Source organism: Bos indicus x Bos taurus, chromosome 6, assembly GCF_003369695.1.
Source record: "Bos indicus x Bos taurus breed Angus x Brahman F1 hybrid chromosome 6, Bos_hybrid_MaternalHap_v2.0, whole genome shotgun sequence".
Taxonomy (NCBI): Eukaryota; Metazoa; Chordata; class Mammalia; order Artiodactyla; family Bovidae; genus Bos; species Bos indicus x Bos taurus.
The window spans coordinates 65,002,224-65,019,071 of NC_040081.1; the positions used below are offsets into that span (position 1 = coordinate 65,002,224).

Here is a 16,848-nt window from a genome sequence, read left to right on the forward strand (position 1 = left end):
ATTTCTGATTTTGTGCTTCTCAGAATACTTCAATATATTAGTACAAAAGCATATAGATATGTAAACAAATAAGTACAATTGATTCACTAGTTATTGTGGTTTTGATTTCAAGACTAAAATAGAAGGAAAGGAGACATTTCAATTGAATAATATGTACTGCATATCCACTAAGTTACAACAGGATTTCCAAAAAAATTATTTGCATTTTTAATTTGATATATATACATATATATAATGAATGTATATATAATATAATATATATACAAAGAATATTCTTGAAAGGTTTCTTAAAATAAATCTCGTTTGTCATGAATATACACTAATAAAATAATTACTTGATTTGTGTGTTGCAAGAAAATTGCCAGAGAAGTACAAACAGTACAGCTTCTTCATACAGACAAGACTTGGTCCCTTGAACCGAGGTTCTAAAGAAATAACACCAAAATCAACTACAAAATTGCTCAGAGAAAACACAAACAATAAGGAGCAAATTTAAAAAGAAACTAAAAAGTTTCATAAGGACATATCAGCATGCAGCTATCCTCTGGCTGGTGTACAGGACACTTGAGACTGTTGAGACGAAAGAGTTGAAGCTTCCATACACTTGAAGATTTGAGAAACTCTTTAAGGGAAATTTAATCAAACATCTCTGTTTTATAGATGGATTTATAAACAAATTTAGTGACTGCCCTATTTCCAATCATGCAAGGGACAGAACTCAGACAAGGATGCGTTTTCCAGCCCAATGTCTTTACTGCCACTGAGTATTATTTCCATCAAATGTATTGCAAATAAGGATATCACTCTCTATTGCACAGTTAATTGGATAAATATGATTTCAAGGACACATTAACTTAGTGAAGACAGCATATTTCTTACTGCTTGGCTACATTAATTATAAGCCAGTGCTTGTAGCCAATTTCTGAAGAATTTTATCTACGCACTAAAACATGACCAAATTGCAGGACTGCTCTTGGAGTGATTTCTCATTTACTTTGATTTACTGAGTGTATTTTAAAGTACCAAAATTTATTTCATTATACCCTTTTGCTATTGAAAGATAGTCTCCTTAAAGTTTCAATCTGTGTTTCTTTATCATGAAGAAAAATGCAGTTTATGAGGCAGGTATACAGCAATTGAAGAAATAACACCCTGAGACTATACAAGAATGGTAAGTTCCAACATTTTCAGTTGGTACTCAAAGGGGTGGGAATTAAGAATCTAGCCTGGTATTAGCCCTGCAAAAATTGCAAACAGTAAGAAGCTTAAGAACAGATCAGCAGTGTCAATAAACCCAATTAGTACCCATCATAAAACCTTATTATGCAAAGAAGCTCACACAAACAGACCGCAGATCACCACAGCTGCTGCATTTTTGGACTATTGTATGGGCAAGATGTCTGTCCGGGCTTTCTCTTTGGATCTAGACGCCTGGCAAGTTTACAAATTAGAAACTGTTACTAAAGATTCAGATTCTAACAGCAAATGATTTAAAATATCTAATCAAAGAACTTAAAATGATTAATAGTTAAAATATGTCAATTGCAATTCATTTTGACACAATGTATTGTTTAAAATTCATTCAGTTCAGTTCAGTTCAGTCGCTCAGTCGTGTCCGACTCTTTGCGACCCCATGAATCGCAGCACGCCAGGCCTCCCTGTACATCACCAACTCCCGGAGTTCACTCAGACCTATGTCCATCAAGTCAGTGATGCCATCCAGCCATCTCATCCTCTGTCGTCCCCTTCTCCTCCTGCCTCTAATCCCTCCCAGCATCAGAGTCTTTTCCAATGAGTCAACTCTTCGCATGAGGTGGCCAAAGTACTGGAGTTTCAGCTTCAGCATCAGTCCTTCCAAAGAAATCCCAGGGCTGATCTCCTTCAGAATGGACTGGTTGGATCTCCTTGCAGTCCAAGGGACTCTCAAGAGTCTTCTCCAACACCACAGTTCAAAAGCATCAATTCTTTGGCGCTCAGCCTTCTTCACAGTCCAACTCTCACATCCATACATGACCACAGGAAAAACCATAGCCTTGACTAGATGGACCTTTGTTGGCAAAGTAATGTCTCTGCTTTTCAATATGCTATCTAGGTTGGTCATAACTTTCCTTCCAAGGAGTAAGCGTCTTTTAATTTCATGGCTGCAGTCACCATCTGCAGTGATTTTGGAGCCCAGAAAAATAAAGTCTGACACTCTTTCCACTGTTTCCCCATCTATTTCCCATGAAGTGATGGGACCGGATGCCATGATCTTTGTTTTCTGAATGTTGAGCTTTAAGCCAACAGCCTTATTAACTATGCAGCAGTATTTCCACTTAACAGGTAGGGAATATTTCAGAAGTCATATCATTAAAAAAAGAGAAAGAAATCCAACATTTGAACTCAAACCTTAATTTTCCTGACACTATGTTCTTTTTGTTGTACCATACATAAAAACAATCCTTGGAGGTGGGACAGAAATTTCCTTCTTTATAGACTAAAATATAGACTCCAGTCAAGTGTCATGGAAAGTTAAAGGAAGAATTTAGTTTCAGGTTGAGAATCAGAGGTTTGAAATTGTCAAAGTCTTCTTTCCATATTTAAAACTGACTCAAACACAAGATGGAAAAATAACAACAATAATAAGCTGAGTGACATGAAATAGATGTAAGGTGCATGGGCTCATAAGTCAATTAGACCAGGGTACTTGACCTTGAGCAGGTTACTTAATCTCTCTTTATTTCAGCCAATTTATCTGTAAAACAGTGGCAATTATACAACTTATTTCTTATAAGGATGAAGTGGGATAATACATATAAAGCTCTTAGAAATAGTTTGGATTTCAAAGAAGGTAGCCTGGTATAGTGAAGTGAGTGAAGTCGCTCAGTCGTGTCCGACTCTTTGCGACCCCATGGACTGTAGCCCACCAGGCTTCTCCGTCCATGGGATTTTCCAGGCAAGAGTACTAGAGTGGGTTGCCATTTCCTTCTCCAGGGGATCTTCCCGACCCAGGGATCAAACCTGGGTCTCCTGCATTGCAGGCAGACACTTTACCTCTGAGCCACCAGGGAAGCCTGGTATATCCTGGTATAAATCACCTTCACAGTAGCCTTCTTCCCCAACTCCCCAAACTTAAGAAAAGGGTGGCCTGACAAGAGAATGACACCCATCCGTAAAAGGCCACAAGGTAAAGTGCCAGAGGCAGAGACTAAGTAGGACGCCCCAAGAGAACTATAAAAGAATAAACCAGCTGTGTTTTTGGTGTTTAGGATAACAGAGGTCACTGAAAGGAAATCACATGCATGCCCCATGAGAGGTCCTGCGTTTATCTAACAGCCGTACAAATGTCACTGACTGCCAAGAGAGAACCACCTACAGAACGGTTAAGTAAAGAGATATTTCCTAATCTCCCAATTCGTCCCACCCTCTGCTCCCCACCCTCGTGGCCACATGTCTGTTCTCCACGTCTACGTCTCTATTCCTGCCTTGGAAACAGGTTCATCAGTACCATTTTTCTAGATTCCACATAAATGTGTTAGTACATGATATTTGTTTTTCTCTCTCTTTTTTTTTTTTTTTGTGTGTGTGTGTAATAAAGTTTTATTAAAGTATAAAGGAGATAGAGAAAGCTTCTGACATAGGCATCAGAAGGGGGTAAAAAGAGTACCCACTTGCTAGTGTTAGCAATGAAATTATATACTCTCTAATGATCTAAAGAATGTCTGGAGGTTGTAAAGACCTCACCAGACCTACTCCCATAATTTACATTTTAAGATAACAGAATTAGCCAGAAGGTTTAATCCAGAGACTGTCCTTAGGCAGGATACATTATTGTTATATAATCCTAAGGAATGTGGAGAAAGAAAAAAAGTTTGTCCTTTTTTTCTCCTTGAGAATTCCAGACCCCTCTCTCCTTGGGGACCCCTAGACTCCTTATCAACCTGCCTAGGAAATGACTCTCTCATTCCCCGCTTTTCTTTTAGGAGAATTATGTTGTCTAGGGAAAAGGGGCGTCGTTCTCATTCCATAACTACTTTTGAGCCAAGGGGCGTTGTCCCTAAATTGGTGAGGCAACATATTCTCCTAATCCTCATATTGAGGATATCTTATCCAGGGGCACCAAATAGTAGTTGGAGGAAGCTACAGCAGTAGCAGGAGTTTGAGCAACCATTTGTAACTTAAAAGCTTTCATGCGGCTAGAAACAAATCCAGTTATACAATTACACATGCAGGGAACAAACAGCAAGAACAAAGCAATCAGAATCAAAATCAAAAGTCACATTATGTCTCTGTACGATCGACTCTAGGTCCATCCACATCTCAACAAATGACCCTATTTCATTCCTTTTAGTGGTGGGATGGGGAGGGTGGGAGGGAAGTCCAAGAGGCAGGGGATGTATGTATGCATATGGCTGATTCACTTCAGAGACTAGCACAATTTGGAGCAATTATATTCTGATAAATGTATAAACACACCTGAAAAATGTTTACCAATAAAAAAGATATTTTCTTCCTTTTTACAATCTCCCTTTTCATTGCCTCAACTCTAGAAAGACCCAGAAAGAGGAGAAGAATAGTCGATCACAGCCCACCAGCCACTATGCAACCCTTACCTGTGACTATGGCTGAGAAGAGGAGAGAAGCTCTAAATGGCATAAAATATTGATATTTAAATTGGACTGGACCGAGCTCTTTGATTTTGAAAGTGAACAGAAGCTATAAGAGGCACCCAAGATATTACATGATATGGGGAAAGAAGATCCATAGAATGAAGTGCTGTTAAAGTGTGCTTTTGAATTTCTAAAGCCCTTGGGATGAAGTCCAAAGGCTTTCTTATAGCCTCCCAAGCCCTGCAATGGTCTCTCGCTCCCTTACCTCTGCAGTCTCTTGCCTAGCAATTGTCCATACCCTCTGCCTATAGCAATATTGGTACTGCAGGACCTCATGTGTCATGCTTCACCTTACTACTCAAACTCATGGAATTCCCCTGCAGTCTCTTCCCTATCAACCCCTACAATCTGGCAATGTTCACTCCACATTGAGAACAAGGACAGTGACCACTTTCTTCAATGCATCACCAGTATCTAACTGCCCAGACCATAGAAGGTAAACACTAATTAGTCCATGAATAAACAAATGAGAGGAATCACTGGGAAGTAAGTGTAATAACAAGGATTCTGGGCCATAACAGCTCAAACGGTAGAAAAGGAGAAAGGCATCGGCAGGGGCAGATGGTAGTGCAATCCCCTAATCCTTACAGTCCCAAGTGTGTGGTATGAATGTGTATGTGTATGCATGCCTATGTGACTATATTAAACTAATCACAGTGAGCTCTTTTTCTATATAATATTTATGTATTAAAATATACCAACACATATCGAAAAAGCCATGAGATAATAAGATCTGTGGTAACAGAAATCTACTATGTTTCAAGTTTGATTTGGAGATGTTTTTATGGAGTTTTGGGGCAGCTGGCTATAAGGCCTTCATGATTTGGTTCTAAGTTGTTTTCTAGTCTCCTGTCCCCCAAATCCAAAAGAGCATTCTAGGCTGCAGCCACACTGAACTTTTTAAAGTTTACTAAATTCATTAGCTCTTTCACTTTGTGCTAAAACACTCATCCTGTTATGTAGCTGGCCAAACTTTGTCCTCCTCTGCTATCTTTTTTTCCCTAGAAATCTTCTCAGATATAGACATCCTCTACCCATGTGCTCACTACTACCATATCAATCCATAAATACTTCAATAAAAACATGACCACACTGTTTTAAGATTGATGATTTTTTCCCTTAACTGTCCCCCCACTACACTGTGAACAACACGAGGGCAGCCCTGCTTATACTTAAGTATTCAGCTCCCGACACTGACAGATACAGAGTGTGTACTTAGCAATCTGGTTGAAAAGACCAAACACAACTCATGCCTAGTAGCTCAGGCTGCAATAAAGAAAAAAGACATACAGAGTTTTATAATCCAGCATGGAAGTTCATCAAAAGGAGTCAAAGTCATGTTGTGGAGCATGGGGATCAGAAGGATTGACTCTGCTTGGAGTAGCCTAGAAAAACATCAGGGAGGATGAAATTTGAGCTTGGCTTTGAATAAATGAAAACTCTCCAGTTGGCAAAGCAGGAGGGAAGGCATAACAAGAAGAGGGAAAAACATTTGCAAGGCCACTGAGTTGTTAAAGATAATGGCAGGTTCTGAGAACAGCGAGAAGTTCAATGCAACTTAAAAAAAAAGCCTGTCTGACAGTCAATGCCTTACAGCTATTGCCCTCTGCCTTCCCTCCTCGCCTCAACCACGCGGCTTAAAAAATGTTGCCTCCACTCTTTCTCCATTTCCTCACCTCCCACATGCCTCAACCCACTGCAATCTGGTTGCTTTTACCATGATCAACAAATATCTCTTTGTTCTTAATCTAATGAAACAGCTAAATCCTTTCCTTGGCTTTACCATAATTTATGACACTGTTGTTTTCTCCCTACTTTTGTAATGAATGCTCTCTTGCACTGGCATTAAAACCACATTCTCCTGGTGTTGTAGTTAACTCTTGGGAAAGTGCCCATGGCACCTCAAACCTTCTGTGTTTGACAGTCATCTACGTGTAACGGTTTCTCCTGGAGAATGTAGGGGCATACACTAGTGATGGTGTCTATTATTCCTCATGGCATATAAATTCTGCAGAGTTCTCCCTAAAAGACAGGCCCCACCCTTGTAACCTTGGGAAAGAACATGCAACGGCTGCAAGTTTTATTTTAAAAATCACTTCATGTTCAGAAGCCACAGTTGTTTGTTATTTAGTTTATACAAAAGCATAGGGGAGTAGAAAGGAATGCTCTCCCCAGAGGCAGTCAGGTGAACTATGACTGCATGTGCTTAGTTCCTACAACCCTTCTTGCTGCAGAAAAGTGATGGCTGGAGTCAAACCACCTTTATCTGCATTCTTTTCTGTAACTATTACCCCACTCCCTAAATGAGGTTTTCAGTTCAGTTCAGTTCAGTTGCTCAGTCGTGTCCAACTCTTTGTGACCCCATGAATTGCAGCACGCCAGGCCTCCCTGTCCAACACCAACTCCCGGAGTTCACCCAGACTCACGTCCATCGAGTCAATGATGCCATCCAGCCATCTCATCCTCTGTCGTCCCCTTCTCCTCCTGCCCCCAGCAAAACCTATGGGTTCATCCCATTACCAAATGAACCATACCTCCTTCAGGACACAGAATCCTACCTGGACAGAGGGCTGTAACTGATACAGATACCTGACTACTGAACATCATTGCGTCTGATAAGGAAGGAAACGCAGTGCTCTCCAATGTTGATTATTAAGGATCAAAGCACAGTCTAGTTGAAAGAAGGGAATGCTCCTCCATTCTGACAGACATCCTTGGTTGCTCCTTCTCAGTCTCCTCTACAGTCTTTTTAATCCTCCTCTATTCTAGAGTTTCTGTAAAAGCATGATTACCATATCACTCTAATCTCTTTCCTTGTACAAGTTCATGTATGCCCACGGTTTCAGCTTTCAGATGACTCCTGAGCCATCTGCACTCTAAGCCTTTCTCTTGAGCTCGATCTATGCCTGCTTCCTAGACAGCTCCAGGTAAATATCTTACAAAGACCCCAACCTAATATGTCCAAAACATATTCATCCCTCAGACACGAGAACAAAAGCAAACAAACTTTTCTTCCTATGTTCCCTATCCCAGTGAATGGTACCATCATCCATCCAATGCTCCCAAACACTCATCCTATATTTCTCCTGCAACCCCTACCTCCAAAATGTCATCAGAGCTTGTCAATACTATCACATCCTTTAAATCTTTTCATTTTTTTTTTTTTATCTTCAGTCTTTCTACCTGACCCAGTCTGCAATTATTTCTTGCCGGGTATACAGAAGCTTTCAAACAATTCTATCCTTTTCTTGCCCTCTAATATAAATTACTAGATTGCAAAAAATCTGACTCTTCACATGCCCTCTATATTACCCCACCCTCAAACACAAAAACACAAACAAACAAAACTTTTCTTCCTATGTTCCATATCCCAGTGAATAGTATCATAATCTATCCAATGCCCCAAGCCTTCAACCCTATGATGGTTTTTGGCTTCCCTCAGCATAGAGTTGAATACTTCAACCTGTTAAAAGGCAGACTGTCATGCCCTACAACAAGCAATTATGATGCCACAGATCTTAGAATGAGCCTAGGAAATAACTTTTAAAATAAATACTTCAACTGATCCCAAAACATTTCTATTAATCTTATTATGAGGAAAATTATTAAAAACTTTAGCTAGGAAAGTGCTGAAAAACACGGGCTGAATATTCCCTAAATCTAATTCTCATGCTTCCAAAATATCAATAACTTTACAGTAGTCAAATTCTACATCTGGCTTTAAAATGAGTACATATTATTAAATTATCTTTGATCTATAGTATTTGCCACATTTTCAGTCGTTTTCTTTATTTAGACACATTTCCAAATGTCAATTGCTGATAAGGATCAACACGTTAAACTCATGATCAATTTTCAACCAAATATCAAGCTATAATAATTCTCTAACCTCCTTATGATGTTAATTCAGTTCAGTTCACTTCAGTCGCTCAGTTGTGTCCAACTCTTTGTGACCCCATGGACTGCAGCAATCAGGCCACCCTGTCCATCACGAGCTCCCGAAGTTTATTCAAACTCATATCCATTGAGTCAATGATGCCACCCAACCATCTCATCCTCTGTCGTCCCCTTCTGCTCCTGCCTTCAGTCTTTCCCAGAATGAGGGTCTTTTTAAATGAATCAGTTCTTCGCATCAGATGGCCACAGTATTGGAGTTTCACCTTCAAAATCAGTCCTTCCAATGAATATTCAGGATTGATTTCCTTTAGGATGGACTGGTTGGATCTCCTTGCAGTCCAAGGGACTTTCAAGAGTCTTCTGCAACACCACAGTTTAAAGGCATCAATTCTTCTGTGCTCAGCTTTCTTTATAGTCCAACTCTCACATCCATACATGACAAGTGGAAAAACCATAGCCTTGACTAGACAGACCTATGTTGACAAAGTAATGTCTGTTTCTTAATATGCTTTCTAGGTTGGCCATAACTTTTCTTTCAAAGAGCAAGGATCTCTTAATTTCATGGCTGCAGTCACCATCTGCAGTGATTTTGGAACCCCAAAAAATAAAGTCTGCCACTGTTTCCATTGTTTCCCCATCTATTTGCCATGAAGTGATGGGACCAGATGCCATGTTCTTAGTTTTCTGAATGCTGAGTTTTAAGCCAACATTTCACTCTCCTTTTCCCTTTCATCAAGAGTTCTTCTTCACTTTCTGCCATAAGGGTGGTGTCATCTGCATATCTGTGGTTACTGATATTTCTCCTGGCAATCTTAATTCCAGCTTGAGCTTCATCCAGTCCAGCATTTCTCATGATATATTCTGCATATAAGTTAAATAAGCAGGTTGACAATATACAGCCTTGACATACTCCTTTCCCAATTTGGAACCAGTGTCTTGTTCCATGTACAGTTATAACTGTTGCTTCCTGAGCTGTATACAGATTTCTCAAGAGGCAGGTCAGGTGGCCTTGTATTCCCATCTCTTTCAGAATTTTCCAGAGTTTGTTATGGTCCACACAGTCAAAGGCTTTGGCATAGTCAATAAAGAAGAAATAGATGTTTTTCTGGAACTCTCTTGCTTTTTCCATGATCCAGTGGATGTTGGCAATTTGATCTCTGGTTCCTCTGCCTTTTCTAAAATCAGCTTGAAGATCTGGAAATTCTCGGTTCATGTATTATTGAAGCCTGGCTTGGAGAATTTTGAGCATTACGTTGCTAGTGTGACACGAGTGCAATTGTGCAGTAGTTTGAGCATTCTTTGGCATTGTCTTTCTTTGGGATTGAAATGAAAACTGACCTTTTCCAGTCCTGAGGCCACTGATGAGTTTTCCAAATTTGCTGGCATATTGAGTGCAGCACTTTCACAACATCATCTTTTAGGATTTGAAATAGCTCAACTGGAAATCCTTCACCTCCACTAGCTTTGTTCATAGTGATGCTTCCTAAGACCCACTTGACTTCACATTCCAGGATGTCTGGCTCTAGGTGAGTGATCACACCAATGTGATTATCTGGGTAGTGAAGATCTTTTTTGTACCATTCTTCTGTGTATTCTTGCCACCGCTTCTTAATATCTTCTACTTCTGTTAGGTCCATACCATTTCTGTCCTTTATTGTGCTCATTGTTGCATGAAATGTCCCCCTGGTATCTCTGATTTTCTTGAAGAGATCTCTAGTTTCCCATTCTATTGTTTTCCTCTATTTCTTTGCATTGATTGCTGAGGAAGGCTTTCTTATCTCTCCTAGCTGTTCTTTGGAACTTTGCATTCAAATGGGTATATCTTTCCTTTTCTCCTTTACCTTTTGCTTCTCTTCTTTTCACAGCTATTTGTAAAGCCTCCTCAGACAACTATTTGCCTTTTTTCATTTCTTTTCCTTGGGGATGGTCTTGATCTCTGCCTCCTGTACAATGTCACAAACCTCAGTCCATAGTTCTTCAGGCACTCTGTCTATCAGATCTAATCCCTTGAATCTATTTGTCACTTCCACTGTATAATCGTAAGGGATTTGATTTAGGTCATGATATTAACTACTGAACTGCACAATATCCCAATAACTTCTAGGGTTTCTAAGAGATAATGTACTCTGTGTTTTCATAAGATAGACAATTATTTACCAAGGGGATTTATATGATCAATAAACCAAGGTTATCACCTACCTGACTTCCTCCTTTTAATGACCTAATGGTAAACTCTAGATCAGAAATCTTGATATGACTTCAAAGGGTCCATTGTTTAAGCTCTAACCCTAACACTTATCAGTGCAAGAGATAACCACTTGGGCTGAGGTTCTTAGTCTAGGTTTCAGTGCAATAGTTAGTGGCTGTACCACTATGTCTGAAGAATATGCTCACATAGTGAAAACGCTTACTAGAATGGGAACAGATCTCCTATGCAGACCAAATAAAAAGGGAAAAAACACACACTGAGGAGTTATAAATTGCTTAAATGTGCTATGAGATATTACCTACTCTGTCAATTAGCTACTAGTACATTCCCAAGTTTACCTTCTTACTCATGGATTTTTTTAAAGTTGAATTTTTGTAAAAAATCAACTTAATTGCAAACACTGCAATTAGAATCTTTAATTATAATTTAGGTCTGCAACTTTCTTTGGGCAATTATGCTAGTTAATGATTCTGAGACAGCAGTGTGTATGTGTGTGTGTGTGTGTACTTGCTCCTTTGGGTCTTAGTTCTTTTTGCTAGGATGCTTTTTTCCTCTCAGGCTAATGTCACAACAAATCTCATCACTGACCTGCACAGGCAGACTTAGGAGTTTAGGTTCTGCTACCGAGTATGCACATTGCATGGAAATAAGAGTATCAGCTATGTCTCCCAAAGTGAAATTAAATTTATTCTTTACTATTTACCTATTAAAAAACTGCTTCTGTAAGATATAAATTAGATACCTTCATATCCAGTTTTATGTATGGGCAGTAATAACATGAGTATCCTGCCCCTCTGTATCATAATAAATTTCTTTATGTTTAGAGTAGCACACATGAGTTTCATTTCCTGACCTGGCCATCCATGCTAACATGAATTCAAACTTTTTTGCTCATTATTTTCCTTGCTTTCCAACAAGAGTAATATCTATTGAAAACCATTCCATGTGAACAACATGAAGGCCAAATCATTCCTATTTCACAGGTGTGGAAATTAAGCTCTGTCTTCTCTAACAGATTTACAATATGAGGGAGTATCTGTGTCTGTGTTACACATGTATACAGATTAAGCAACTTTCACTTTCTTCTCTAGATTTGGACAAAAATCAAACAGTAGCTATTCAGTGATCAAACTATCTCTGGACTCTCCCTCAAAAGCCTCTTCATATCACACATATACACCTATTATTAGTGAATGACCCTTCAGCTCCAAATTCATCCTCTTTTCCCTTTCTTTGAGACATGGGAGAAGCACTCTGTACACTCTTCTCCTTCATCAGCTCATGTAATGTTAGGCCTGTCATTAGAGGAGACTGCCACATTTTTAGCAAAGAAAGAGGGCTTTCTTTCCTGGTTCTCTTCCTGGTTTAGCTGCATTGTTATCCTTTGGTTCAGCTTCAAAGGACTGCCATGCTGTGAGTTTTCAGCCAGCAGGCCTGATATTCCTCTGACCAGCTTCAGTATGTACCTTCATACGTTTCTAAACTGGCTGTGTCTTCACCAGTGGCAGGTATATCCTCCTCTAGCCAAAAAGTCCTCTCAGGTGAGCTCTAAATCTTGGCCTTGGGGGAAAGGACTCCCTTCTAGTCCTGAGTTCCTTCCTTGTTCATGATGCTTACCCGAGAAGCAGATGCTGCACTTTCTGCATTTGCTAAATCTACATTGCTTAGAGTATCCTTTTACAATTTTATTTAACCATCTTGTCTGAATTAATAATTCATTTCATTAAATTTTCCCTGTTCTAATTACTGTTATGGATTCTTTCCTCTAACTGGATGCTGACGATAGAATATGTGCCCAGTTGATGGTCTCGCAATTAATTACACTGCCCTCAAGCCAACTGTTGGTAGGAATGAGTAAACAAGGCACATAAAGATGGAATTCAAGTAGAAAATTTGACATGACCAAAGAGAATTCTATAGGACGATGTTAGGCTAGGTGATTGGAGGACAGTATATGCTAGGAAAAAACATCTAGGGTCTTGAGCAGCTCAAGAGGGTGCAGAGATGTTTATATATTTCGTTTTAGGGTAATTTATAGTGTATACAAGTGCACTTGCTCACATACATACACACATAATCCAAAATACATAAAGAAAACAAAACATGTTTTTTCTTAATTTTTTTATTTTTTTTAAATTTTATTTTATTTTTAAACTTTACAATATTGTATTAGTTTTGCCAAATATCGAAATGAATCCACCACAGGTATACATATGTTCCCCATCCTGAACCCTCCTCCCTCCTCCCTTCCCATACCATCCCTCTGGGTCGTCCCAGTGCACCAGCCCCAAGCATCCAGTATCGTGCATCGAACCTGGACTGGTGACTCGTTTCATACATGATATTATACATGTTTCAATACCATTCTCCCGAATCTTCCCACCCTCTCCCTCTCCCACAGAGTCCACAGACTGTTCTATAAATGTTGCCAACTCAATGTTGCCTACTCAACTCAATTTAACCTATAGAGTTTGCACTAAATGAGTTTGCACTAAATGAGTGCATTTTCACATTTAATGTAATGTGTATCCCATCAAATATGAAAGCTTTTTTACTATTGAGTTGTAGCAGTTCTTTATATATTTGGGATGCTGACCCCTTATCAGATATATAATTTGCAAAAATTTTCTTCCATTCTGTACATTACCTTTTCAGCTTATTGATTTATTTTGCTGTGTAGAAGGTTTTGGTTTGATACAGTCAGTCCTACTTGTTTATTTTTGCTTTTGTGTCAGGTTTAAAAAAATCATCACCAAGACCAATGTCAAAGGGCTTCTCTCTCATATTTTCTTCTAGGAGTTTTATGATTTCAGGTATTATAGTCAAGTCTTTGATCCACTTTGAGTTGAAGCTACCAGATATCTAAATGTTTTGGTAATCCCAAAGAATTGTCAGAACAAAAGTAGGAGAATTAGCTTAATCCATTATCATCACTGGAAAAGAGTCACTTCATACATTTTGCCAAAAATATATGACTGTTTGTCTAAAACCCTCAAGTAGCAAACATTATGTGTCTAGGAAAAGTATATATTTTGATATATACATTTTTTGAGGTAAAATAATTCACTTTGCAAAACGAACAAACAAAAACTTTAACACAGTTCTGTTAGCACAAATGTTCACTACACAAAATCTACAACATTGAAAACTTTGATATTTTGGGGTCCTATACCATTTGCCTTTCTGTTTTAGCTGGTAATAAAACACCAAAGGTAACCATATAGGAACCATAATTTATATAATATTTTGCTACTCTTTCAACTGTGCTTGGCACAATTCTGATTCTCTGCACTTGGCTTCACATAGAGGTCAGGTATTCATTCTCACTGTGTCTCTAATACATGGGAGCATTTAGTAAGACAAGCTGCACAGGCTTCCCTGGTGGCTCAGATGGTAAAGTGTCTGTCTACAATGCGGGAGACCTGGGTTTGATCCCTGGGTCAGGAAGATTCCCTGGAGAAGGAAATGGCAACCCACTCCAGTACTCTTGCTTAGAAAATCCCATGGATGGAGTAGCCTGAACCAGGCTACTCCATGCATGGGGTTGCAAAGAGTCAGACACGACTGAGAGACTTCACTTAACTTAATGTAGAAGTTGAAGTTGGAGGGAAAGCACTTAATGTTTCACATATTAATCTGAAAGAACTTCAAAGATCTACAGTGTTTGGTATCAATCACCTCCCCAAAACTGATAGCTCTGTTGGTAAAGAATCAGCCTGCAATGCAGGACACCCTGGTTCAATTCCTGGATCAGGAAGATCTGCTGGAGAAGGGATAGGCTACCTACTCCAGTATTCTTGGGCTTCCCTTGTGGCTCAGCTGGTAAAGAATCCACCTGCAATGCAGAGACCTGGGTTCAATCCCTGGGTTGGGAAGATCCCCTGGAAAAGGGAACAGCTACCCACTCCAGTATTCTGGCCTGGAGAATTCCATGGACTGCATAGTCCATGGGGTCACAGAGAGTTGGACACAACTGAGTGACTTTCACTTTCACCCCTCTTGTACTTGACATCTTCAGCCATTCAAGCTCATCAAGTTCTCTGACTGTGAGGTCAGAGAAGTGACTCTGGGTGGAAGAAAAACATATTTTTGTGATAAAATTGGCATAACTAACTCCTAAAGGAAAGGTAGGTATGTCCCAATAAATTGTATAATTATAGGAATGTAAAGTGATGCAGTCACTACAGAAAACAGTATGGAGGTTCCTCAAGAAACTAAAACGAGTTGCCATATGATTCAGCCATCCCGCTCATGGAAATATATCTGGAAAAAAGCAAATACTCTAATTTTAAAAGACACATGCACCCCACATCAGCACTATTTAGAATAACCAAGACGTGGAAACAACCCACGTGTCTGTCAATAGAAAACTGGCTTAAGAAGATGTCACACACACACACACACACACAACAGGATTGTCATCGTCGTGAAGTCATGAAGTCACCCAGTCATGTCCAACTCTTCGTGACCCCAGGGACTGTAGCCCACCAGGCTCCAGTCAGATAGAAAGACAAATACTATATCATATCACTTATATGTGGAATCTAAGCAATAATACAAATGCATGTATATACAAAATGGAAACAGATTCACAGACATAGAAAACAAACTTTAGGTTACCAAAGGGAAGGTGGGGGAAGGATAATTTAGGAATATATGATTAACAGAGGTGGGGGAAGGATAAATGAAGAATATATGATTAACAGATAAAAACTACTATACATGCCATAGATAAGCAATGAGGATTTACTGTATAGCTCAGGGAACTATGTTCAATATCTTATAATAACCTATAATGGAAAATAATCTGAAAACAAAGTAACTGAATCATTAGGCTATACACCTGAAACTAACACAATATTGTAAATTAACTATAGTATAGTTCAAAAAAACCTGGCCAATCTTGTTTATGAGCATCTGCAAGAAAGGAAACCCTTTAGTTTTAAGCCCATATTTATCCAGATGGAAAACATCCATGCTTATCATCCTTCCCCATGGGATATCAGATAAAAGGAAGAAACTGGGGAGGATGACATGATGGAGGATGGCCAGGCAAAGCCTGGGACAAGGGCATCTCCTCTAATTCTCATTTTCTGACAGCAAGAAAGGTGGATGAAAAATTATTTAAAGAAAAAATTTCTATAGTACAGCACTACAGGTAGCAGTAGAAGATGCTGCAAGTAGTCTAATAAATTCTTATGCTCAACCAAGAATTTAGTGATGATTGGTCTAGTGCACTGATTTCTAACCCAACGGACCACTCTCCCTCTTCTCCTGATCTCATTTTAAAGAAAAATAAAGACCAGTTCCATAGAATTCAAGCGTTAAGATTCTAGTTTTCTTAGATTGATTTATATGTATCTATTATAAATGAGGAGTGTTTGTTGCTGTTCAGATGCTAAGTCGTGTCTGACTTTTTGCAACCCCATGGATTGCATCCCACCAGGCCTCCCTGTCCTTCACTATCTTCCAGAGTTTGCTCAGATCCATGTCCATTGAGTTGGTGATGCTATCTAACCATCTCATCCTCTGCCACCTGTACTGTATTTATTGATATGACCAGTATGACCAGAAATCTACCTTATTCAATGGCAGTAGAAGGTTTCCATTTGTAACACTGATCATGACCACAACCTGTAAGAAGCAGTTATCTATGAAACTGTATGGACATATGGAAGTCAAGTAGGGGTTTTAATCTTAGAAAATGCTTCTCAGTAATATCATTACTTTGTTTAAACAATTGTTTGCCACACTGTAGCTGGGTAGAAAGCTTTGAAAATAATATAAAATATAAAGAGTTAATCTGACCACTTAAGTTACAATGGTACACCGTTCTACAAGCAGATTAACAGCCTTAACTCTCCATGTATTTGGGCAAACTAATACAGGCATGGGGCTTCCCTGGTGGCTCAGATGGTAAAGAATCCACCTGCAATGTGGGAGACCTGGGTTAGAGCCCTGGGTTCGGAAGATCCCCTGGAGGAGGGCATGGCAACCCACTTTAGTATTCTTGCCTGGAGAATCCCCATGGACAGAGGAGCCTGGCAGGTTACAATCCATGGGGTTGCAAAGAGTCGGACATGACTGAGCGAC

General features: G+C 39.3%; 1 protein-coding gene across 2 annotated transcripts in view; it reads right to left on the bottom strand.

The window, feature by feature from the left end:
- GABRA2 (gamma-aminobutyric acid type A receptor alpha2 subunit) overlaps positions 1–16,848 on the bottom strand; it is a 147,556-nt gene that overhangs the window by 74,042 nt on the left and 56,666 nt on the right. The window lies entirely within an intron of this gene.